The 25,008-nt window shown below is 45.4% G+C and overlaps 1 protein-coding gene across 4 annotated transcripts in view; it reads left to right on the top strand.

The window, feature by feature from the left end:
- RNF112 (ring finger protein 112) overlaps positions 1–25,008 on the top strand; it is a 680,823-nt gene that overhangs the window by 493,239 nt on the left and 162,576 nt on the right. The gene's annotated exons all lie outside the window — the stretch shown is intronic.

The raw sequence follows: 25,008 nt of genomic DNA, 5'->3' as shown, positions 1-25,008 counted from the left end.
CTTTTCAGATCCATGCCTGCCTGTCCTGCCATGCCCAAAATAGAAGTGCTCCTGCATGGGATGAGCACTTCTAGTCATTTATTTGCAACTTGATGCCTGAAATTGAGCTGGAAATGTGAATACAACAATTCTGGTGCTAGGCCTTTTAAGGCCTGTGATCTGAGATGGATTCCCTGGACCTATGGGTTGGAGGGCTGGTCTCAGCCCTCCATTCGAGTGTGCACAGTGGCAAAGACCTCATTTGGTTTTGGACACGTTACTAATATTAAGGAGTACAAGGGGAACAGACCTGCCAGGTATTTGCGCTCACACCCCATTCCACTAACTGCAGACAGGCCCTGTTGGTCAATAAAGGTGTCTGTGTGCAGTCGCTGTGTCTCACAGGATGGAACATGCATTTTTCTGATTTTATCCTGCATCCAGAAATTTGTGAGTTTGGTCTTAAGTAGCTTCTAGATATGTTCTAATTTTCTGAACTTAGTTTATTTTATTAGGAAATATAAGACACACATAAACGTTTGCATTGTAATGTATATGGGGGCTGGGGTGGGGTTTGTTTAGTTGGATTCACGAATGTCTTTTTATTTCTTGTATCTCGTGGTGTTTACTGTATTTTTTAACTATCTACGTCCACCCAAACTTAGATTAACTTGTCACTGGCTTTGGCTTCATATTAAATATCATGAGTCCCAGAATATAAGAATTGTTTTTAAAATATTAATCAAACAATTGGTTTACTGAATGAAGTACACAGTACAATCTAATTAAACTACTTATACATAGAGTTCAAAAAATGTATACCCATTTATTAACAGAATTTGGTGATTGGCGTCCCTGAGTCGGGCCAGGAGGAGCAAGAACTGAACAATTATAAACCATGACAATAGAACCTACAGGCATTACGGATGTGTTATTGCCTGTTGTGCATAATACAGACTACACAGTACAAAATGAAGGACTGATTCCAATTTCACACGAAGAGGGCAAACCCCAAAATTAAAGGAACATGCAGATTATATTGAAGAAGCTATTTCTTGAGAACAATCTAAAAAAAGGTGTGGATGTATTTGGATGGTCATGCTAAATTCTCAAAAAGAAATTTGAATTTGCATCACTAACTTGGTCAAAATAATCCTTTGTAGTCAACAGTGGACGTATGAGAATACTAATGCAGTTCCCAGAATAAGTGAAATTGGATTATTTTAATGAATTTAAAGGTTAATATGTGTGGTTCACTTTTACTAACAACATGGATAATTATACCCTGAAGACAAGCTAGTTGATCAAAACACTCGTTGGCAGCTAGGTGATTCAAATTGTTAACATTGAGTTGTGATGGAATATGATCTATATGTTAAGACGTGTTTATCAGTACAGTGATCATGATTAAAATGTATGAATTCAAAGGCCAGCTTGAGTCTCTCTGGAACAATAAGCAAATATCGGAAGTTATTGAATATTATTAGCACAGTTCACAGATCCAAAAGTCCAAAGGGTTTGTGGTTCAGTGTTGGAAACACATTTTTAAACCATCCAACAGCCAACAAACATGGATAAAAACACAGTTGCTCTGTGTTCATGAATGAGCAAGGGAATAATAGACAATTAGCACATTAGTATATATAAAAAACAGGAATACCTTGGACAAAGTCAAATATACAAAAGTAGCTGTACAAATGTAGCTAATCCCATATCTACATCACGGTTTCAGCCACACATGCCCTGCGTTGAGAAAGGAAAATGAAAACCACAGTTGGGTGAATTCAGAGTGGAGTAATTGTTAAAGGGCAATATATTCTACCACTGTGATTAAGTCTATTCCAAAGAAATACGAAAGGCAGTAAGTGAAAGAGACTATTGGGTGGCCTCGGGTTGTTTCCAAAATCTTGGTGTTGCTTTGCCTATTATAAATAAGCATTGACAAAGCCAGTCTCTTTGCATTTTGGCTGTTTGCAAGATGTCTCTGTCGAGACACCAAAACTCTATGTGGCATATTATGATACAGCAGAATAAATTAATAAATGGAGACGAGGATCGACAGCTGTAAAATGGGTGGGGAACAGGAGGAAAGGGAAATGGCAGTGCGGCATAGTGCTAAAACGAAGCAGGTGAAGGGGGTAGTACTGAATCTAGGTAATGTGCGCATTTATGAATATTAGTACCCAGCGAGATTCAAGCCGAATGTAAAACACATTCTGATTGGCTATCGCCAGGTCATTACCTGGCCGAGAATCCCTTGGCTGGCATTTCCCTGCTTTGTCCACGACGGGGGGCGTGGCAGCCTCTCAGCAAATGAGGAGGCTCGTAGTGGGGCCATACCCGCTCCCTCAGGTACGTTTTTTTTCTTCTTTTTTTTCCCCTTCCTTCCGCCGAAACCCCACTTAACTTCTAATCTTCATTTTTTCGGGAGCCGACGCGCAGGGAACAGAAGTGTTCCCAGCGCGTCGGCTCCCAATGGTCGCCATGGAAAGGGAACAGCAATTTCTATGTCATTTTTATTTTTTTTCTGTTGTGAAACACTGCAACGTTTCGGGACAGAAGAAAATGCTTTTAGTACCCCGGTTTTACAGGTCTTGTGGGCAGGGGCAGTAATAGCAATTTGCCCCACCGCTTGGCTAGGGCCTATAACTATGTGCCCCGGGGCATTACCTGACTCGGTAATGCCCCCGCCACTCGGGGTATATTGCTTAAATATTGACATGTGGGGATTTCGGTATCTGGTCATTGCATCTAATGCCATTCCATCTAATGCCATTCCATCACATTTTTTCCATCTAAAAAATGTGCATCGAATGCATGTTTTTGGGGGGGAAAGGGTTAATTTTTGTTCAGGAGGATTTTAAAGGGTAAAGAACAGGTGTTCGGGAGGGGGTCCCCCCCCCCCAAAAAAAATGTATTCGATGCACATTTTTTAGATGGAAAAAATGCAATGCATTTAGATGCAAGGAATTCGATGCAATGCCCATAAACTGGGGATTTCTTAACAGACCTGTTCTGTTGGAAGGTGGAGCTATGGTAGAGGCAATCACATGTGAAGTTGGCCTGGCTCGGCCATTTACCTTTCTGAGAGTATTAAAATTAGCTCAATTAAGGTAAGTCATATTGTGTGGGGGATCATTCTACAAGCTAGTACCTCTGTGATGTTGGTTAGCCTAGAGTGCAGTTAGTCAGATTTTGGATGGGGTCTTATTTACCCTTGTAACCTTGTGAGTGTGGTCTAATAACTACCATTGAGCTGGTTACTATTAATTTGGGAGGCTTCATGAAATGCAGGCAACTGAAAAATATGACTTTTTTTCTTAGGAAAGGTTAGTCACATTCTAGGAGTGTCTAACTTATCTTTACAACCATATGATGGAAATTAATAAATTCAGGTGAAATGGTTGATGTTAACATGAGGAGATATCATATATGTCATTGTGTTGTGCAGATAATACACACCTCTCTTTCAAGCTGCCTTCCTCTACCTCCTCCCTCATACCCGACTGCCTCACTGCTATTCAGGCATGGTGCTCTGCCAATGACCGCTGCCTTAATGCCAGTCAGATAGAGATCCTTCTCATTGGGACGGCTGCTTCTTGTTTCCCCCCACCCTCTGGCCTAACTCCATGGGTCCTCTCCTCTCACTCACTTGTGTGGAAAAATACCTTGGGATCATCATTGACTACTCTTTCTAGCCGCACATCATGGACCTTGCCAAGAAGTCCAATTTTCAGTTGCATCTCCTCAGGGGCATTCTACCTTTCCTCACCTTCCCCCAGAAACTCAACGTCTCCAGCACCCAGGTTCTCTCTAGTCTAGATTACTGCAACAGCTTCTTCCTCAACCTGCCTCTTTCCTCCCTTTGTCCCCTTCAACTAATCCAGAATAGGACTGCAAGACTTATCCTTGGCCTCAAGCCCAGAGACCGCATCCCTCCAGCCCTAAAATCTCTCCACTGGCTCCCAGTGACCGCACAGATCAAATTCAAGACCCTTTGCATCATCCACAAGGCTGTCTGGGTCCTTTACATCCAGCTTTCCCCCCTAAATACCTTCCGATCCAGAGACCTTCAGTCTTCTGGCTCCAACTCTCTGCAGGTCAAGCACTTCCCCAAGCAGAGAGTGGGAGGTAGATCTCTTCCTCGGCTGGCTCCTCCCTCTGGAACTGCCTTTGCCCCCCCCCTCAGACTTGAGCCAGATCTTCTTAAGTTCTGGAAACTTCTCAAGACATTCCTTTTCCCCTCTTCCTTCCCTTTCCCTTTTCTAACTCTCCATCTGCCGCTGCCACTGGGGCCTGGTCTCTTCAGAGTCATACAGGGGCCAGACCACCCCCTACGAGACCCCCAGCCTCCTTTGCCGGCCCTTGCCCTCTGGCTCCCTATCCTGACTAGCCCAACTTGGTCGTCCGTGTCCACCGCACTCACCTTCCCCTGGCACTTGCTGCCTTGGCCCACCCAGCACTTGCCCGCCCCCACCCTTGGGGGTACCCCACTCCTGCTCTTCTCCCTCTACCCCAAGCCCCTTGCACTTACCACCTTGTCATGCACTTGCACAGTAGGATTGTCACAAGGCCAATATAACCATTAATGCTGTTCTACTTTTTTAATTCCAATGCTCCTCCAACCCCCCCATCTTGTCTTGTGGTGCCTGGAAACACCTGTGTATAGGCACTATACAAATGTCCAATAAATAATTGGTGGAAAAGGTAAATAGAACGGAGTCAAAGTCAGTATACATCTGAAGATGAAAGGCTGAGTTAGGGGTGCCTGACTCAGCCTTTCCTCGTTCTCATAGAGATTAAGTGCACCAGTGAAGTGTGTAATATCTCTGAAAGTCTGTTGGGGATGGTGAGAATCAGACATATGGTAGGTGTTTATAGCTTTATCTTTTATCTCCCTCAATGTAAGCAATGACTACCGTTTATAGTGGGAATGCTAAAATAAGAGATTTTGTTTTTTGTAATTTATTTATATGTGTGATGGTTTACATAAAACCTTGCACATAACTACATTTAAGGACACCCACACATTTAATCATTTAAATAGGTTGGAAAAAGCATATCCTTTAACTACATCCGGGCATATAATTAAGAAATAATCAACCCTAACTTGCATTTAGTAAAGGTTGATTACATAATCTTACAATAGTAAATAGTAGAGAAACTTGGTTTCCATTAATGAGTCAACCAAAATTGTTCAGAGTAAATTACTGGTCACAAAGCAAATCAGATATTTCAGCCTACTAGCTTCAGTCCTCTTATATACCATAACTAAATGTCTTAGTGTCTCCACAGTTGCTTCATTCTCTTCATCCTTATATGGTGAACACTTTTTATAATATTGCATTTGGGACCAAGCACCTCTATGTTTCTAATAATTTAAACTGAAAACGTATATACTGTCGTCTATATTGTTCATCTGGAAATCAATGTTCATTGGGTTGCAGCCGTTTGTTTGTTGGAAAACTTTAATGTATTTTTTATCTAAGGATATTATCACAAAATGTTCACATTTATATACCAATCACATAGGTAGGCTGTTTTTATTTCCCTGATTATTACTCCCTCTTGTGAAGCCGAGTGCATCTTATACTGTATGTCGTTCAAAAAAGTATTTACATGCAGATGTACAAGTATATGCATCTATGAGATACTTAGTTAAGTACCATTAATAAGCTGTTATTGTTATTAAAATTGTGTATTTAGTGGTGTGTTTTTTTATTGGTGTAAAGGTTTTATAGTAAAACTCCAAAGCACCTAATAAATAAATACAATTACATTTTTTTTAAAAGAACAATAGGCTATTATCACCATTTGTATTTTTCATTCACGGGATAACTTTTATTCCTGCTACAGTACACCCACAAGTAGCCCCAGCATCATACGCCAAATGCCAGTTTCTATTTAAGCAAACCAAATATCTATCAGTCCAAGACTTGCTTCTCCACCATATCAAATCATAGGTGTAATCTCCAAGCTGTATGCCCTTGTTACTAATGTAAGGGAATAGCCACCATATTCTCTTTCAAAGCATTTTATGGCAGATTGTAGAGGCAATGATTTATTTAAGATTTTCACATTTATGCGATTCGCTCTAAGCTTTGTATCTAAATGTATTCCTTAATAAGGGAATTCACTAACTTGTTTTATTGGTTGAGACCCTTTTCTCAGTCCAATTTTAGTGAATTCTGTTTGTTCCTACTTGTAAAGCACATTATTTTATTTTATTTATATTACTAAGTAATATTTTTGTTTGTTCTATTTTGAAAGCCCATTATTTTACTTTTCTTTATGTTAATATATAATAGTTTTTCGTTTGACTATACAAACATCACATTTTGGGAGTTTTGAAGTCCAATTCGCATCTCATTAAACAGTAAAAAATAGTCAGCGTGTGCTAACCAAGATGCATGATATTGTGTCAACTGTGAGGAAAAGCATTAGGAGCCGGCTCAACATCAGACATGTATAAGATAAATAGCAGAGGCGCTAGAACATCACCCTGCTTCAGTCCTCCCTCCATTGCTGCAGGCCTAGTAAAGGTTCCACTGATGGCCAATCTTATTTGAATCCTTGTAAGTCTAATGTAGACAAATCAATCGTTTTAATACACCATTGTCTGTAATGAGTTAACAGGGGATGAAACTCTGGGCAATGGACAGTTCTGCGGCAAACAAGATGACATGGGTACAAATGGGCCAATGAGTAACGGAAAAACTGGTTGAAATGGGAGCAAGTCAATTGTTAATAGCAATTACAGGATGTCGGCGGTGACGCCCACCTGGTTAGGATAGATGTTACACATGATATAATTTTCTTTCCCCACCGGGCACGGGAGGGTAAAATGAATTTAATGGAGAGGATTCTAATTGCATTTTTGGTACTTTCTATTTTATGATGCCTCTGTTATATATTCCCTTATAAGCTTTACTGTTTATTTTCTTTAAATCCTAGTGCACTTTGGTTGAGGGTATTCCTTGGACTATTGACCTTTGCTAATGTTTGCTCTGAAATGCAATGGTGGAGCATGAGCTGTAGGGAGTGCCGGGCTCAGCAGTTTTGGGACACTTGTGGCTACTGGGTGAAGGCCACTTAGCCGCCATCTTTGGACTACACCAATTATATTCAGTCCTAACAAGGGAGCCTTCTTTGCAAGCGGATATAAGTCATGGGGCAGTGGACCTATGCCCCTTGCCTACAGGACAAGAAGTTGATGGTGGGATCGAGGTAAACCGGATGTACATTATCACATGATGATCAGTGGGTACTAGAGATAAACAATGGACTACAATAAAACATGACATAGTTTGTCTCACAGGGACGGGAATAACCATCCGAAAGCCACATAAGGATGACTGGGCTCGAGCAAGTGGGGTGGTATATCGGGAGGTGAGGTGGAGACTAGAGGGGCTGGCTTGGATTGCGGGGTAGAACTGGGTGCTGTCAGTTTCTCTCAAGAAGTGGAAATAAAGGCCTTGCTTGTTCATCCTTTGAAAACTAATCTGATGATTTTTTTGACATTTAAATAGGGACAATGAGATTAACATCGGCAAGTAATGGGGTAACGGCAGTTCTAGTGGAAATGAGACTGACATGAGGCAGAACATAGTGCATTGAGTGTCATGCAGCAATACTGGTACAGTTGGGCAGTTTTGGGACAATGAGTATAATAGGGACAACCAGGGCAAGTGAGTGTCATGGGTCACATCTTATAGCAGTGGGGCAGTTCTAGTTTAAATTGGTGACCTAGGGTACAAGTGGAGGCACTGAGTGACACGAGGGAAAACTTGGGACAGTGAGGATGACATAGGCAAATCAGAGGGCACTAACTGTCATGAACTACAGAACACGCCCCTTTTGGACTTCCTGGTCCTTGTCTCAACGGGGCTTACACTCCCTTGTACTTCCAACATGGCCGTCACTGTGAAACGCCTTGCTCGCTCTACACCTTGGACGTAGCGTGTTATATTAATAGACCACGCCTCCCGCGGCTCCGCGCGTCTCAATGCTATTGCGAGGTAGCGACCAGACGTGTGCTCCGTAGCTCGTGGTATTGTTTTCCTTGCTTCTTCCAGCCTACCCTATTCCTAGTCCCTTTCCTTCCTTTCTTGATTCCTGGACTCGTGTGCTAGTAGCGCACTCTGTAAACTTCCCGGACTCCTGGATCCTTGCATCCCGGAACTTTGAACGCACACTGGAGTCGGAAGAGACTCGTGCAGCCTTGTTCAAGACTCGATCCGTCTGCAAAAAGGCATCGATCAAAAAATCCAGAAAAAATCGAACTCAGGTGAGAAGGGGGGGAACTCCTTGACAGTTTGAGACGCCAACCAACCGAACTCGATATGGACATGGAAGCGGCCGTCCAGGACCTGATGAGTGGCATGCAAGAGCTATCAACCGAGGTGCAGAATCTAAAGGCAGAAAACGCAGCTCTCAAACAATTAGTTCTATCCCATGATTCTGCCACAAAAGAAAGTGTGTTGCTGGGCGGCATAGTGGACAAATACGATGGGTCGGCAAAAACCCTTCACGGATTCCTGGATTCATGTTTGGTCCACTTTACTTTTAAGCCCTACTACTTTTCAACTCCCAGGGCTAAGGTGGGGTTCATAATTTCCCACCTTTCAGGAAACGCCTTCACCTGGGCTACGCCCCTCGTTAATTCCGTCAATGCTCTCCTAGATCACTATGATGTCTTCATAAAAGCCCTTAAGACCATGTTTGACTGCCCAGAGCGGGTCTATAGTGCCCAGGAACGCCTGTTAGACTTTCAACAAGGATCCCAGGATATGCTCACCTATGTTAGCTGATTCAAGCAATTAGTCAAGGAAGCTGATTGGTCCCCTGAGGCGAGTTTTACCCTTTTCAGGAGAGGACTGAATGAGGAGATTAAGGATGAGTTGGCCAGAGTGGCTCACCCAAACTCATTCCAGGCACTAATGGACCTTGCCATGCAAATAGATTTCCGTATCCAGGAAAGGAAGGCATAGAAGAAGAAATCCAGAGGTAATCCTCCGAAGCTGTCCTTTGAGAGTACCACCAAGACGGACACAAACCCAGGCTCAGTCTCTGAACCAGAACCCATGCAGATAGGAGCCTTCCGTGGACCTATATCCCCGCAAGAAAGGATGAGATGGATTCATACGGAGTTGTGCACGTATTGTGCCTCAGACAAACACTTGGTTAGGGAGTGTCCTCTAGCCCCTCCTCGGCGTTCGGGAAACACCAGCTCCCGATCCTAGATGGAGAAGAGCTTCGGGAGAGAGATGTTTGCTCCACATCAATTCCATCCTTGAACTCTCCTGGACAAAACAATTTGGTGATACTACAGGCCTTCCTGTCGCCCTCCAAGAATAAGACCTATCCCATTCTGGCCTTGGTAGACTGCGGAGCTATGGGAATTTTCGTTGATCAAGACTGGGTTGTTAGTCATCATATTCCGTACGAGACACGAAGCATCATGCAGCCGGTGGAAGCAATCGACGGAAGACCCCTCACTTCAGGACCCATAAGCCTGCAGACAAAAGAGATGCAGCTTTCCATAAACCATCACCAAGAGCGGATTACATTCCACATCCTTAAGTCAGCTCATTACCCCATGGTGTTGGGTATGCCCTGGTTACAGAAGCACAATCCGTATATCAATTGGACAGTAAAATCACTATTCCTGGGCTCAGAGTTTTGTATGTCCCACTGTCTATTCCTGGATCCCTCCTCGACACCCATCTAAAGAACCACTAAGAGACCAGCAAACACCAATCATGGTTTCCAATATCATACAAGTCCCAGAGGCCTATCAGGGATATGCTGATGTATTTTCAACTGCCATAGTCCAGGCCTTACCCCCTCACAGACCTGAAGACTGTGCCATAGATACAGATCCCTCAGCAGTGATTCCCTTCGGCAGAATGTTCATCCTTTCCCAACCAGAGAAAAAGGCCCTCAGAGAATACCTGGATACCAACCTTGAAAACGGCACCATAACACCCTCAAAATCTCCAGCTGGTGCTTCGTTGTTCTTTGTTCCCAAGGTGGACACCAAGGAACTCAGACCTTGCCACGACTATCGTGGCTTAAATCAATGCACCCTCAAAGATCGGTACCCACTGCCCCTGATCTCGGATATCGTGGAAGCTGTGAGAGGTGCCGTAATATATACGAAGTTGGATCTCCGGGGTGCCTATCATTTGATCCGTGTCCGGAAAGGAGACAAATGGAAAACAGCCTTCAGAACACCTTTTGGTCACTATGAATATCTAGTCATGCCCTTTAGACTAGCTAATGCCCCCGCAGTTATTCAACGTTTTATGGATAGGGTGTTTTCTGACATGTTATTCCTCTTCGTCATTGTCTATCTGGATGACATATTGATCTTTTCCAAGGATCCTCTAAAGCATGAAGAACATGTAAAGGCAGTATTACAACGACTCCGTGAGCACAAACTTTTAGCCAAACCCGAAAAATGTTTGTTTCACGTTACTTCTGTTCACTACCTAGAATTCATCCTTAGCTCAGAAGGAATTGGTATGGGCCCTTCAAAGGTAAAGGCCATACTGGCATGGCCCGCTCCCACGTCCGTGAAGCAAGTTCAATCCTTCCTGGGGCTTGTCAAATTCTACCGGAAGTTCATTTCTACCTTTTCCGAGATCGTTCAGCCGATCGTTGCCCTCTTGAAGAAAGACACCCCCTTTATCTGGTCTACACCGCAAGATAAAGCATTCCAACGTTTAAAGACGCAAGCCCCCATCTTGGCCCAACCCGACATAAATCGGCCATTCTTAGTGGAAACGGATGCCTCTAACTACGCCATGGGAGCGGTCTTGAAGCAGGAACTTGAGGATAAACTGGAACACCCCATTGCTTACCTCTCACGAACCCTGACTCTCAGTGAGACACATTACTCCGTCCTGGAAAAGGAACTGTTAGCCATCCACCAAGCCTTCACTTAATGGCGACATCTACTTCTGGGTGCTAGATATCCAGTTCAGGTCCGCACAGACCATCGGAATCTTCAAATTCTACAGTCGTCGGAGTGCAGGAACAGTCGTCAGGCACGTTGGGCCTACTTCTTTGCCCAGTACCAATACCAAATCACTCATGTTCCCAGATCACAAAAACATGATTGCTGACGCCTTATCTTGACGACCTGACTATGTAACTACTGAAGACAGGGCCTATATTAAGATGTTTCCCAACACGATCTTTGTAGCTCAAGCAGTCAACTTCCTGGAAGAAATTTGAGTGCAAAACCAATCCTCTGACCTCTGGAAGGATATTGCAAGGAAGAATCCATGGAACCTAAGAGTTAAGGAAGGATATTTATTCAAGGACAATGCACTGGTCATTCCTACACAGAAATTATAACAAAGAATAATAAACCTCTGTCATGATACCCTTCACTCCGGACATTGTGGCATAACCAACACCCTCCGTCTCATACAAAGACAATTTTGGTGGCCTGGAATGAAGACCAACGTACAGCAGTACATCAAAGCTTCTACTATCTGCAGTCAAAATAAACATGATAACAAGAGACCAGCGGGTCTTCTACTGCAACCCACACTGCCAACAAGGCCATGGGAATTCATTGCTACAGACTTAATTGTGGAATTACACCCTTCCCGAGGATACACGACCATCATGGTTACCATTGACTTGTTCACTCATATGGCTCATTTTACACCCCTGTGTAAGCTACCATCCTCGTCCGAGCTTGCTGGAATCTTCCTGGAACACATATTCCGTTTACGTGGACTTCCTTCCAAGATCATATCAGATCGAGGATCTCAATACGTCTCTCAATTCTGGAAACATCTCTGTCGCATTTTGGGAATCCAACGCGCCCTCTCATCTGGTATCATCCCCAAACCAACGGGGCCACCGAATGTGCTAATCAGACCCTGGAGCAGTATCTTCGATGTTTCGCCACCAAGGTTCAGGATGACTGGTCGCTCCTGATACCCGTGGCTGAATTCGCCTACAACAATTCGATCATTCAGCACTTAAGACCAGTCCCTTTTATTGTAGCCAAGGTTTCCATCCATCGGTTCTACCCTCTGTTCTCCCTCATCCTACACCAGTACCTACTGTCGACTCCTGGATAGAAACCCTCATCAACGTACACCAGGAGGCCAAAGGAAATTTACAGAGGGCCAGAACACAGACTAAGAGGTATGCAGATTCCAAAAGAAGACCAGGTCCTTCTTATGAAATTGGTGATCAAGTCTGGTTGTCCTCGAAATTACTACCCCGACATCTACGGCCAAACAAGTTGGCCCCTCGGTACTATGGTCCATTTCCCATCAAGGAAATTATCAATCCAGTTTCATACCGAATCAGACTACCAGACTCCTGGAAGAAAATTCACCCAGTATTTCACACATCCTTATTAAAACCCTACACCCAATCCTCCCGGAAATCCTGCCGACCTCCTCCTCTGCTGGTCGACAACCAATTGGAATATGAAGTATCCCGAATATGTGACTCCAGGTATAAACGGGGTCAGCTTCAATACCTGGTTGAATGGAAAGGATATCCTCCTATTGAAAGAACCTGGGAACCACTTTCTAATCTCAAGGCCCCTCGACTGCTCAGAAGATTTCACCTTATACACCCGTGCAAACCCGTAGGAACGGGTCTTCGGAGGAGGCATGCTGTCATGAACTACAGAACACGCCCATTTTGGACTTTTTGGTCCTTGTCTCAACGGGGCTTACACTCCCTTGTACTTCCAACATGGCCGTCCACTGTGAAACACCTTCCTCGCTCTATACCTTGGACGTAGCGTGTTCTATTAATAGACCACAGCTCCGCGCATCTCAATGCTATTGCGAAGTAGCGACCAGTCGTGTGCTCTGTAGCTCGCGGTATTGTTTTCCTTGCTTCTTCCAGCCTACCCCATTCCTAGTCCCTTTCCTTCCTTTCTCGATTCCTGGACTTGTGTGCTAGTAGCACACTCTGTAAACTTCCCGGACTCCTGGATCCTTGCATCCCGGAACTTTGAACACACGCTGGAGTCGGAAGAGACTCATGCAGCCTTGTTCAAGACTTGATCCGTCTGCAAGAAGGCATTGATCAAGAAATCCAGCAAAGATGGAACTCGGGTGAGAAGGGGGGAACTCCTTGACACTAACACATCTCTGAAGTAATGCAATATGACATGTTCTTCCACAGAACTGCTTGTAAATCCTATTGTTTCTAAAAACATTTCACCCTCAAATGTAGCAGTAAAATGCCCCATTTGGGTCGATTTTCGAAAATATTTTTTGGGGGAGGGGGGGTCTTACCATCCAAGACCAACTCCCCTGGAATGGGCTAGGGCACACTCTTGCAAAATGTGCATTCAATCATTACTGCTCTTCAAAAAGACTCACATCATCTAGTAGGTGACATTCTCTATTAACTTGTATTGTAATGTAAAGTAGTCTTTGCTATGATGGATTTCCAAAATGAACCCTAGGGGTGGATTTTGGGAGGCTAACCTATTATGGTGAACAGGAAGACGCAGAAGTCTAGCCAAACCGAGCTGCTGGTGGTAGAAGAACAGCAAGGCTTCGAGTTGTGAGGGGTGTGAGAGTGGTCTAGTGCTACAATGAGGCTATAAAGAGCAACCCAATAATTCCAGTTAGACAGGTAAGTATAACAATTTACAATGGTTTAGCAGGCCTTTAAAATACACACTTAGCAAAAGAAACCTCTAGGCAAATATTTATTTAGCATTTGTTACAGCACACAAAACCCTGAGGCATCTAGGCGGTAGTTACAGAAAAGTGCGTATATAGGACATGTTAGGTGCAGATATACAGACTGGGAAAGCTACTCCTCGTGTTGCGAGGATCTACATCAGGTTTCATATTGTGACACACTTGCTATGAAATACAAATATAGATTCACCCTTAGAAGAAGATAGAAATAGCAACACTTAACAGTTCCCTAACAATTAGTAAGTCCAGCCTGAAGATGGGTTGGGGACATGTGACCTAAAGTATCAGTTCCAAAGTTATACTTTTCAGGATGGTTTACTATGTGATTGGACAATACCAGTGGTAGCGACTCATAGTTCCAATGATTAGGAAAGGGCAGGTAAGTAACTAAATCAGGAGAGATAATAATAAGAACATTACTTTCCACCCGTGTAACCCTATGGAGGAAAGGGGGAAAAGAAACGGGCATGTTAACTTACCCCCTGACTCCTGTTTCTCTCGAGACCAAAGCTGAGGTTCTGGATTCTGTTGGGGATGCAATCTTCTGTGCGTAGACCGATCGTAGGAGGCCCAGGGGTCATGGATGCTGTGGTCGCTTTCAGACGAAGGATTTTGTTTTGGTCAGTTGCTGTGCTTGAATCTCGGTTCCAGCTGAACACCCATACAAAGAAAAGATGAAGGCTTCTGCGGAGCAGACAACCTCATCAGGACACCTGCAGGTAGTGAAGAAGACTGATTGCAACAGGAGTCACCATGGTCGGACAGTGACAGGCAATCTTCAATGGACGAACAAAGGAACTGTTCCAACATGGTTTCTATTGAGCAAGATGGCTGAAAATGCAGGAGCAGACATCTTGCAGTACAGGTCTTTCTTTCAAGTTCTAAGGATGCACTTGGAAAGGCGATGGCTACCGTAGTCGTCCAGGATTGAGCTTGTCAGTCCACCAGTTGTCCAGGGAAACATCCGAAGGCTCAGAAGGCAGTGATCCTTGAGCAGGCATCGAGACTTGTTGTTCTCACCAGTCCATGGTGTTGAAGCACCGATGAGGGTCTTCTTGAGAGCCGGTAGAGGATTAGGGCCTCAGAGGGACTACACTGGAGTTGGTGCTGGTCACCTGCAGAAGTCGTCCTCTGGTTGTCAGCGGCTGTACTTCTTCCTGGGGGTCTTGCTTCCAATGATATGTCGAAAATGCTGCATCAGTCCTCCTTTTATCCAAGATTTGGACTGGAAGCTTGCCCTGTTCCACCAGTGCTAAGGATCTACACCATTAAAACTGGCAGTGGATATACAATCATGGATAGCTACTGACAACAACATCTGGCCATCAACAAACATTCAGGCACCAGGATGTAGACTCCGACCAGAAAGTCCCAGCCCCCACACAAACACCAAAAACTGTGGACCTTGGCTAGTAAAAGCCAGTGGTGTGGGTTGCACACCTTTTGTCTAGCTTAAAGCCAGTGAAATGTTTGTCAATGATGTTGGTGGTTTTGTTGCACATGTAGCTTGAAAAAAGGAAATGACTACAAACTTTTATTGAGACAAAACAATGGGCCTCATTATAACCTTGCTGCTCCGGTAACAACGGTACCGGTAAGCTTGCCGGTACCGTTGTTACCGGACCGGCAAACTACAAGTTCAGCTCGCGGGTGCCTTACCGCCCACCAGGTCTGACCTGGCGGGCGGACCGGCACCCGCGAGCAGATCATGTTGGATGCACCTGTCATAATGCCTACCCCCAGGCATCCGGACCAAGCCCATCAGCCCCGGGAGCAGGCATCGAGACATTCAGTAAAACCTCAGCAGCCCCGGCTAGGGGCTATCTGGGTTCAGTCCTGGCGCTTTAGGCGCCAGGCTCATAGTAGGAATCAGTCCTGGCGCCTAAGGCGCCAGGCTCAGTCATTACTTACCTCAGGCAGACCATCCTGCAAATGACTCCAATCCAACATGAAGCCTGAAAGGGACTATTTTTCTACAGGGACTATTTTTTCTCGGGTGTGGTTCTAGGGACTTCTTACCTGGGACTACTTTTGAGGCTATTTAAACCACACCGACCAGCAACACACGCTTCGCGTTATTCTGCATCCAGCAGCATAACACTCACCGTGCCTGCAGCCTGCATCCAGTCTTCTGCCACGCCCGCCTCGAATCCGGAGCTCCTAAAACAGAGGAAACAAAGGGACAAGGTTAGAAAATGAACTTATTTCTATTCCACACCTGATTCTGGATCCATCTTGTCTCCGGACCTGTAAAGAACATCATTTCTGCACGCGCTGCACCTCCAGCTACAGCGCCGCGCCATACTCACCAGTCTTCACAGCATCCTTCGGGTCAGTGCTGCCTCCATCATTTCTTCGCCGAACATCGGCACCTAGGAGATAAAAGAAAACCACAAGGTGAGCAGAGGGAGCCAACAAATATAACTCTTACCACCATAGACTTACCTGATTTACCACCGGAGGCATCCTTTTGTGACTCTCCATATTTTCACGTGCCGCATCTGTAAAAAGAGACAAAACAACACGTTTTCCTCGTGCAGCATTTACCGGACAGCGCCGGGTAATAAAGACTCTTACCTGAGCGCCACCAGCTGCCACAAGAGCATCTTTTCACGAGCCAGCTGCAAGACAAGAAAGGAAGGGGGGAACAAGAGTGCACATCGGACATATTGAACTCTATGAACTTAATACTTACTGGTCCTCACCAGGAACCTCAGAGTCAATACTCTCCGAAACTCTCCCGAGCCTTCAAACCAGTGAAGTAACTGGAATCGACGCGCCCCTGCAAATCCACGCAGGATGGAGAGCTCATCCTTCAAGAATATAAGGTGAGATTGCTGTGAGGGCATTTCGGAGATGATTAGTTGGGGAGGACTGTGGGGGTACCATCACTTGAATCCACAAGTGGCTAAATCCATCTCGCCACTTGCAGGAGAATACTTCTACGGGTTAAGCAGACAAGATTAGGAGGGCAGATCCAGTCATTCATCGCTGCACTACGCATCACGTGGGTGGAGATCGCAGCTTTCCGGGTCCGACCGACGCCCCTGTGGGAGCCAGGTGAGCGTAACTGCACCGGCACCATTCACGAATGGTGCCGGTGCATCCGGCCTCCCCATTCCCATTGAGTCCGATGGGACTCAATGGGAATGGGGAGCAATAATTACCGGCACCCGGCTATGGGCATTTACTGGGACAGGCGGGGCCGGAATGCCCCGGTAATTGTAATTGTATAAATTGGTAAATTCATGACTCTGGTGGCAGCTATGCCGGTATTTACCGGCATGGCTACCGCCGGAGTCATAATGAGGCCCAATGTTGTTTTCAATTTGCTGACCACTATACTGTGGGCAGTTCCAAATAGTTATAATACCTATCATTCTGAACCTGGGGTCCATCATCAGAGCATATAAGTATGCATGTCATGTAGGAGGCCATCAGGACCCCAAACAATTAGAGGAGTAAGGGCAACCCCATGTGATAACAGAAAGATACATCAATTATAAACAGTGTTAGTTAGAGCCAAATTCACAATGCATGTAGTGGTTTTATCCCACCACGGGTATTACATATTTGATGTGAAAGGTATAATTGTTACAAAGAGACATTGCATCGCAAAAATATCAGTGATGGCATGGTCCAATTAACCAAGTACAGTACGTTGTGGACATCAACAAATCAAAGCAAGCAGAAAAACAGCAAAGGTAAGAAAAGAGAACAATATGACCAAAGGACAGTGTTACAGAGAATTCTCAGAAATGTGCTAATTCCTCTCTACCTTAGAGACCCCCCAGCAACTTCGCTGGATTTTGAGGACTTGAATTTTTTACCTGGAGAGAGTGAGAACCTTTTTTCCCACACCCTCATGTATTTTTAATGTGATTTTGAACACTGTGTTTCTTTTGGTTGTGGAGTCTGATAAACTCCATAGGCATCATCTTTTACATTGTGTCACACAGCACCTTCAGTGCAGTGGCACAGGGAAGTCTTTCAGATTTCCCAAAGTTTCAACTACCTTCCCTTGGATAAACTACTGTTTCCAAGAGCAGTGAATTGAAATTGACTTAGCTTAAACTTATAACTTTCTAGACCCAGCACACTATCTTACAACTCCCTGTGCTTAGTCACCTAGGAGACCAGAATGCACTCTTAGGTGATTGGCTGTCCGGCAAGGACAGCCACCCTGCTGGGTGACTGACAGCTGGGCTGGAATGAATGGGAGAAACCTGCATAAAAGGCAAGGCTTTTTGGCTTGGAAGGCAGAGTCGACCACTGGATGAAGGAATCCAAAGAGGAACGCTTGCTGCAGCTCCTGGACCGTTGGTTTGCCCGATGAAGCCCTGCTGCTGTGCTGAAACTCCAAATTCGTATCGACAGAGAAGCCCCTGCAAGCACGACTTCTCCCCTTGAGTTAGTGGGACCAATCAATTTCAAAGTAAGCTACCTGGACATCCTCTCAGAGCTGGTTGAAATTCCACTGCAGTTGCTGCTGGAACTGAATATCCAGGGAGAGGAACACCAGATCTTGTGTGTTGCTTTTCAGCTGGCCAAGAGCTCCAGGAAGATCCTCTAGACTCCCAGGAAGCAGGACTGACCGAGCCTGAGCCCCCTCAACAGAGTGCGGGACCCCAGATGCAAGGAAAGCCCATCTTGACAGCCAGGAACCGCGGTGTTGCTATTTGCGGTAGACGCAAGGAGCTGAAACACCGAAGTGCCACTTGTTTGAAGATTGCGGTTGCGAGTGGTGACCATCCCATTGTAGTGCAGGAGTCCCCAGAAGTCCTCCCTCTTGTCCCCACGACGGAGGCTCAGCAACACTAGGATCTGCAGAGCTGTACAGGAACAGAAGTCATCTGCTGCACTTTTCTTCAACCTAAAGGTACTGTAAAGTCTGAGAGAACTTATCTCTTGTTGTGCCACCTTGCTTGTCCTCGGTTGCACCTGAAGAGTTGCCAACAGCTTCTTTACCTCACAGGCCCAATCAGCTTGTGTCCCTTCTTTGAATTTCCTCTTATTCTACAAAGACTTCTAAAACAGTGTGCAAAACTTTTACTTGCCTGTAAGAAGTCCTTCAGTTCACCTTGACTTTTGCTAACTTAACATTGGCTGGCCTGGCTCCCTGAATGACTCTTCTCTCTTCTGCTTAAGTGTTGTGTCTTTCTTTCAGGAAGGGGTTAACTAACTTTGCATTGTTGGTTACCAAAAGTACTTACCTGCTTCAGAATATTTGTGTGATCTCTTGTTTGTTCTAATAAGATTTTTCCTGTGACATATTCCTAAATGCAACAATGATGTATTAAGGTCTCCACCACCCTAACTATTGAAGTCACCTAAGGGTGTAGGTAGTGTCTGTGGGCCCTCCCAAATGGGTACTTACTGATTTAGAAATCTTGGGTGTGTGTATTTTTGAAGTGTATTTGAGTATTACTGTTATATTGCCCTTCTGAAGAAGGCTTATTCTAACTGATTGATAAATAAATTAATAATTGTTTAATCAAGAAACCTTGTGTGTAAGAGTTTATTTGAATATTTGTCACTGTGAATCTCTATGTAACTCCCCTACAGCTCACATTGACCCCTCTTGAGATGAAAACAATATATATTGGACCAATCGGAGAGGGGGTGACCTCTTATATTAATATGTGGTCTTTTTACAAATATCGACCAACCATTCAGTTAATTCAAAACATAAAATCAGATTTATTGTGTCGTACACATTTTTTAAACATATAAAAAACAATATACATTCTACAATGCAAATTTATTTTTGAAATGTACAATTTTACTATCTATATAGTGTTTCTGAAAGAAAATAAATATATTCAGAGCCTACAATCGAGACCAGGCTTGCCTATCAAAGTACACTACCACTCATTCTCTCTCATTCTTCATTCCATTCATACTCTCTTTGTTCTCGGTCTAACCCTCTTTGGTTAGATATGACCACTATGCTGTTGTAATTTACTGGGTTCAGGTCTATTGCTCAGTAAACCCATCTGTGTAGAAATTACTCTCACAGATTCCAAATGTCTACTAGTGTTTTGGTTGTTTTCATAACCACTCTTGGGGTCTTCTTAGTGTACCAAACTTCTTCTGGACAAACCAACAGCAAAGCTTCTGTATGCTGTGTGTTCCGGTAGGGTTATCCCAGGTCTCTATAAAACAATTAAGAACACTCTCAGTTCTGTGTCACCCCTCTCATTACTTCATAGTATAATTAATATCCGCACTGACTCTTTACTCGTCATGATCTGACTCACCTGCACTTATCAATCGGCGCAGATGGCTCAGATATTGGCATCAGTCCATTTTGCTCTATGGGTCCTTGTTTCCCCACAATTGTACAACCTGAATATAGACAATACCCCGATTATTGGCTATTCAGCAAATCATCTTGATCAAAAAACATTCAATCATGCAGCTGTGTTATGTGCACCTACTTGAAAAGACTGTGTTCTATTCTGAGCACGATCCTTTTCTCTTTTTCCCCAAAGTCTGCAATTGGTGAACGGCAGGTTTATCATGGTGATGGATGAGTACATGAGCACTCCATACACGATAGCTTCGGTGTATGGCCCAAATGCGGGCCAGGATCAGTTCCTTTGGGAGACCTTGGGCATTTTACAGGACTTTGCGAGAGGGCAGGTGATTCTAATGGGTGATCTCAACCTGGCTTGGGATAGGAAGGGGGATCGCGCGCAGCGGGGGAGGGGTAGTGGAGGAGCAGTAGCTTCGCCTCAATTAAAGGGGTGGTGGGAGGAAGCGGGTTTGCGGGATGTGTGGAGGGCGCTGAGGGGAGAAGAGGAGGGATTCACCTTTCTTTCAGAAGTTCATAGAACTCGGTCAAGAATTGACTACATTTGGGTGTCGGTGAGCTTGATTGGAGGGGTGGAGTCAGTAGAGGTAGGTCCCATGGGGATCGCATATCACAAGGTTGTCCGAATGGACCTCCGATTGGGGGGCGCAGGCCGGGGGTGTGGAGCTGGAAATTCCCAGAGGCACTCCTGAGGGATCAAGCGATGAGGGAGGAGATAGATGGTAAGATTCGGGATTTCTTTAAGCGGAACAACAGCGTCGATACGAGCCTGGAGACAAAGTGGGATGCTTTTAAAGCGACCCTGAGAGGGGAATTGATTGCCCTGCAAGCGGAGAGAAATAGATTATTGAGGGGGCTAGAGGCACAGTTGGAAGGCGAAGTCGAGGCCGCCAGAGTGCACATGGAGGAGAACACTACCAGAAAGGTGTACAAGGCAGCAGAGGGTCAGTTGAGAATCTTAAGGACTAAAAAGGCCGAAGCGGCTATGCTTAGAGTTAGACAAAAATTCTGCGCGAAGGCCAATAAGGCGGACTCACTTCTGGCGCGTTTTCTGAGGGGGAATAGGGAACAGAATGTTATTGTGGCCATGAGGGATAAGAGGGGGGAAAGGCTCACTCGAACAGAAGAGATTAAGGGGAGGTTAGCAGAGTTCTACGAAGAACTATATTCTTCGCAAAATACGGCACTGGGACCACAGAGGGATTTTCTTGGGGCTCTCCCACTTCTGTGGTTATCTAGGAACGAGAGGAGCGAGTTAGGCCAAGGCATCACGGAGGACGAGGTTAGAGCCACTATAGCGGCTCTCCCCCGTGGTAAAGCTCCAGGCCCAGACGGCTACCCAGCGACGTTATTTATAAAACCTTCTCCCATTTGTTGGTCCCACACCTAACACAATTATTCAACTCATTCGGGTCTAGAGGTGGTATAACCCAGTCGATGGAGGAGACGAAAATAACGCTCATACACAAGGCAGGGAAAGACCCGGAGGAGTGTACATCGTATCGGCCTATTGCCCTCATAAATACAGAGGCGAAAATATACACTAAAATATTGGCTAGGCGGCTGGAAAAGCACTTGCCTTCGCTGATCCACCAGGATCAGACAGGGTTTGTGGCTGGGAGGCAGACGACTGATAACATTAGACGGGTAGCCCACATTGTCAAGAAATCACGGAAGACGACCACTCCGGCGATCCTCTTAGCGCTCGATGCCGAAAAGGCGTTAGATCGGGTGGAGTGGTCGTTCCTGTTCCTGGTTATGGAAACAATGGGTCTCGGATCAGAATTCATCAATATGGTTGCGGCGAACTATAAAAACCCTAGCTCACGGATCCTAGTTAATGGGGTGGTATCGCATCCATTTAGGCTTCGGCGGGGAACGAAACAGGGGTGTCCTCTGTCTCCCTTGCTTTTTGCTATATATTTAGAACCCCTGTTAATAGCTATAAGGGAGACGGACAGGATTCAGGGCGTACCTTTTGGGGGATCCCAGCACAAGGTTGCGGCTTTCGCGGATGACATGCTTCTCATGTTGACGCGGCCGAAGGAATCCGTCAGGGCATGCATAGAAGTGCTGACCGAATTTGGGGAGGTGTCGGGGTTGCGGATTAATTGGCAGAAGTCCGAATTGATGAATCTTTCTCTTGGGGAGAACGAGGCTACAGAATTGAAGGCACTCTCCCCATTCAAATGGAGCCCGGGTGGGTTAGGATACTTGGGGGTCCAGGTGACCCCTTCCCAAGGCGGCTGGTATGGTGCGAATTACCCCCCCACCCCCATGTTAAAGGCAATCAAAAAGGATTTGAATAGGTGGAGCAACCTTAGGATTTCGTGGCTCGGGAGGGGGGCAGTACTAAAAATGGTGATCCTTCCCCGCATACTTTATCTGTTCCAGGCAATCCCTCTGTCTATCCCCGCGGGCTTCTTCAGCGAACTGGACCAGGTTGTCAAACAATTTGGGAGGGAAAGAGGCCACGTGTCTCTTGGCGTCTTCTCACGGCGTCCAGAGGACGTGGGGGTATGGGTTTACCGGACTTTAGGTGGTATCATGAGGCTGCGCTTCTCCGGGTGATCAGGGAATGGTTTGCAGCGGGCTATGAGAAGCACTGGGTGAAAATGGACATGGCAGTCGCCCGACATCACCTGGGCGAAGTACTATGGCTCCCCCAAAGGCAGAGACCGCCTCATATAAACTTGAGCGATATCACGAAGGGTATGGTAGGCACATGGGACAGGGCAGTGGAGAGGCGCGGGATCTCGTCCTTCCCATCCTCATTCACGCCGATTTTCAATAACGGGGACTTCACGCCAGGGCTGGAGAGAGGAGCGTTCCGAGCGTGGGAGGAGGGAGGATGTAGGACCCTTAGAGATATGTTTCATGCCCACGGAGTGAAGACCTTCGAGGAATGTAAGCTGCAATTTGGAGTTGGTGATGGGGAAAGGCTCAGATACTTTGACATTAGACACTGGGTCATGTCGGGGGACGTCAAAAAGGCAGCAACACGTGATCTGACACAATTCGAACGTTTCCTCCTAACCCACGATGGTTCCAGAGGTCTTATATCGGATCTATATAAACTGTTAGAGAGCATGACCCCGAAGGTCACTTGGCCGTACATGAAGGGGTGGGAGTGGCAGGTGGGGGCGGAGATGGAGTGGGGAGACTGGGAGGCACTATGGAGGTTAATCCCAAAAGTGGCCAGGGCTTCTCAACTACAGGAAGCATGGTATAAATATATCTGGATGGCATTATACCCCACTCGGCTGTGTGCAATGTACCCAACGGCTTCAGATGCCTGCTGGAGGGGATGTGGGGAGGTGGGCACAGCTGTACATATATGGTGGGACTGCCCGCATATTAGATCCTTCTGGCGTGACATTGCGCATGCCCAATCCACAGTCCTGGGGGTGGGGGGTGGTCAAGATCCTTGGGAGATTTTGCTGGGGAAGAAGAGAAAAGGAGGGGAGGGGCGCAGTCGGGGGAGCCGTAAGGCGAAAGTGGTCTTTACCCTAGTGGCAATGGGGCTAATCGCTCAAAAATGGAAGAGCCCGGTGATTCCCGGGGAGCAGGACTGGCTTAGGAAAGTGTGGGATATCGTTTCTTTGGAATGGGCCACGTACGCGGCTGAGGAGAAATTGGAAAGTTTTGCTGCCGATTGGGGTGAAACACTGGACTATTTGAAGGGGGAGTTCAGGGAGCAATGGTGCCTCCAAAGACTGAAGCTGCTGGATTTCCACTGTTGAGGAGGTTGAAGGGGGTCTTTGAACGGCAGATCTTACTTGCGCTATGACCGCGGTTAGGGGGGGGGAGACAAATATTATTGGTTTTTCTTAATTTTGAATTTGCTATGTTTTATATACTGAAATCAATAAAGAGATGTTTAAAAAAAATGTGTTGGGATGGAGTCACTTTAAAAGGGTGGAAAAAGCGGGGGTTTGCAGGTGGAACCCCCCCCCCAAATAAAAGAAACAAACATAATGCAGCGTTTTTTGATGTTTTGTCCACTCTGTTATGTACCACTCTGTTTTTGTGGCCGGTAACCTCACATATAACCAGATCTTAACATCTCCTTTATAGTCTGGGTCTATTATCTTTGCCATTACATCCAGCCCATACTTCCAAGCAAGCCCCAATTTGGAAACCAGCCGGATGTAAGTACCTCTGGGGGTGGCCAAGACTAGATTAGTGGGAATGAGTTGTCTCTCGCCGGGCTCTATGCTTCTATCATGTCTGCTAGAGAGGTCAAACCCTATAGATTATGTAGTGCCAATGGATGGGTTAGATGCTCGGTCATTTATCTAAGTGAATCTAAGTGTCCCCAGGTTTGTGTCAACTAGGTCAGATCCCATTCCTTACACCATACGTAAAGGTGTGGAAGGAGGAGACTGGCACACAGCTGGCATGATTGTTGCTAAAGGAGTAAAACCCTATCTTTCCCAAACTCTAAGAGGTGTTTCCCTGCCTCAAGTTAATACTAAGGGTAGGTCAGGATGTCAATACAAAATATCCACCGTCCTGTGTCAAAAATGATTTCCTTCCCTTACACTTCTAACTAAAGATAAAAGGTTAGCAAGTCTCTTTACTATAGAGGAATGGCCCCCTTCTTCAGAGCAGACTACCATACCAGTACTTAGACAACTGCCAGAGCCCTCTTAGGTCTAAGCCTTACCACTCTGTCACCTACTGTGACAGTTCAGTAATGCGAGGTGGACAACTGCTTGTACTTTTCTTAAAATCAGACATTTTGTTAAAGTATAATTTTGCAAATAAAGCCTTGCTTGTTCTACTGTACCATAGGATTCCCTGCCTATTCTAAAGGCTGGGGAAACAATCTCTAACATGGGTAAACTGGCCCTCACTCTAAACAGTCAACATTCAAAATAAGTAATAAAGCAACACAAGATAATAAACAGTAAGTGAACAATATGTGGATGACATTCACCTGTCCTGGAGGAAATCCTGTTTTCCAGGTTTTAAAGTCAGCTTCAAATGTTCAAAGGAAAAGAAAAG

Source organism: Ambystoma mexicanum, chromosome 3p (assembly GCF_040938575.1).
Source record: "Ambystoma mexicanum isolate Mex_15411 chromosome 3p, UKY_AmexF1_1, whole genome shotgun sequence".
In the NCBI taxonomy this organism is placed as follows: domain Eukaryota; kingdom Metazoa; phylum Chordata; class Amphibia; order Caudata; family Ambystomatidae; genus Ambystoma; species Ambystoma mexicanum.
The sequence above is the reverse complement of the archived record's forward strand: the minus strand, read 5'-3'. Positions and strand labels throughout refer to the sequence as shown.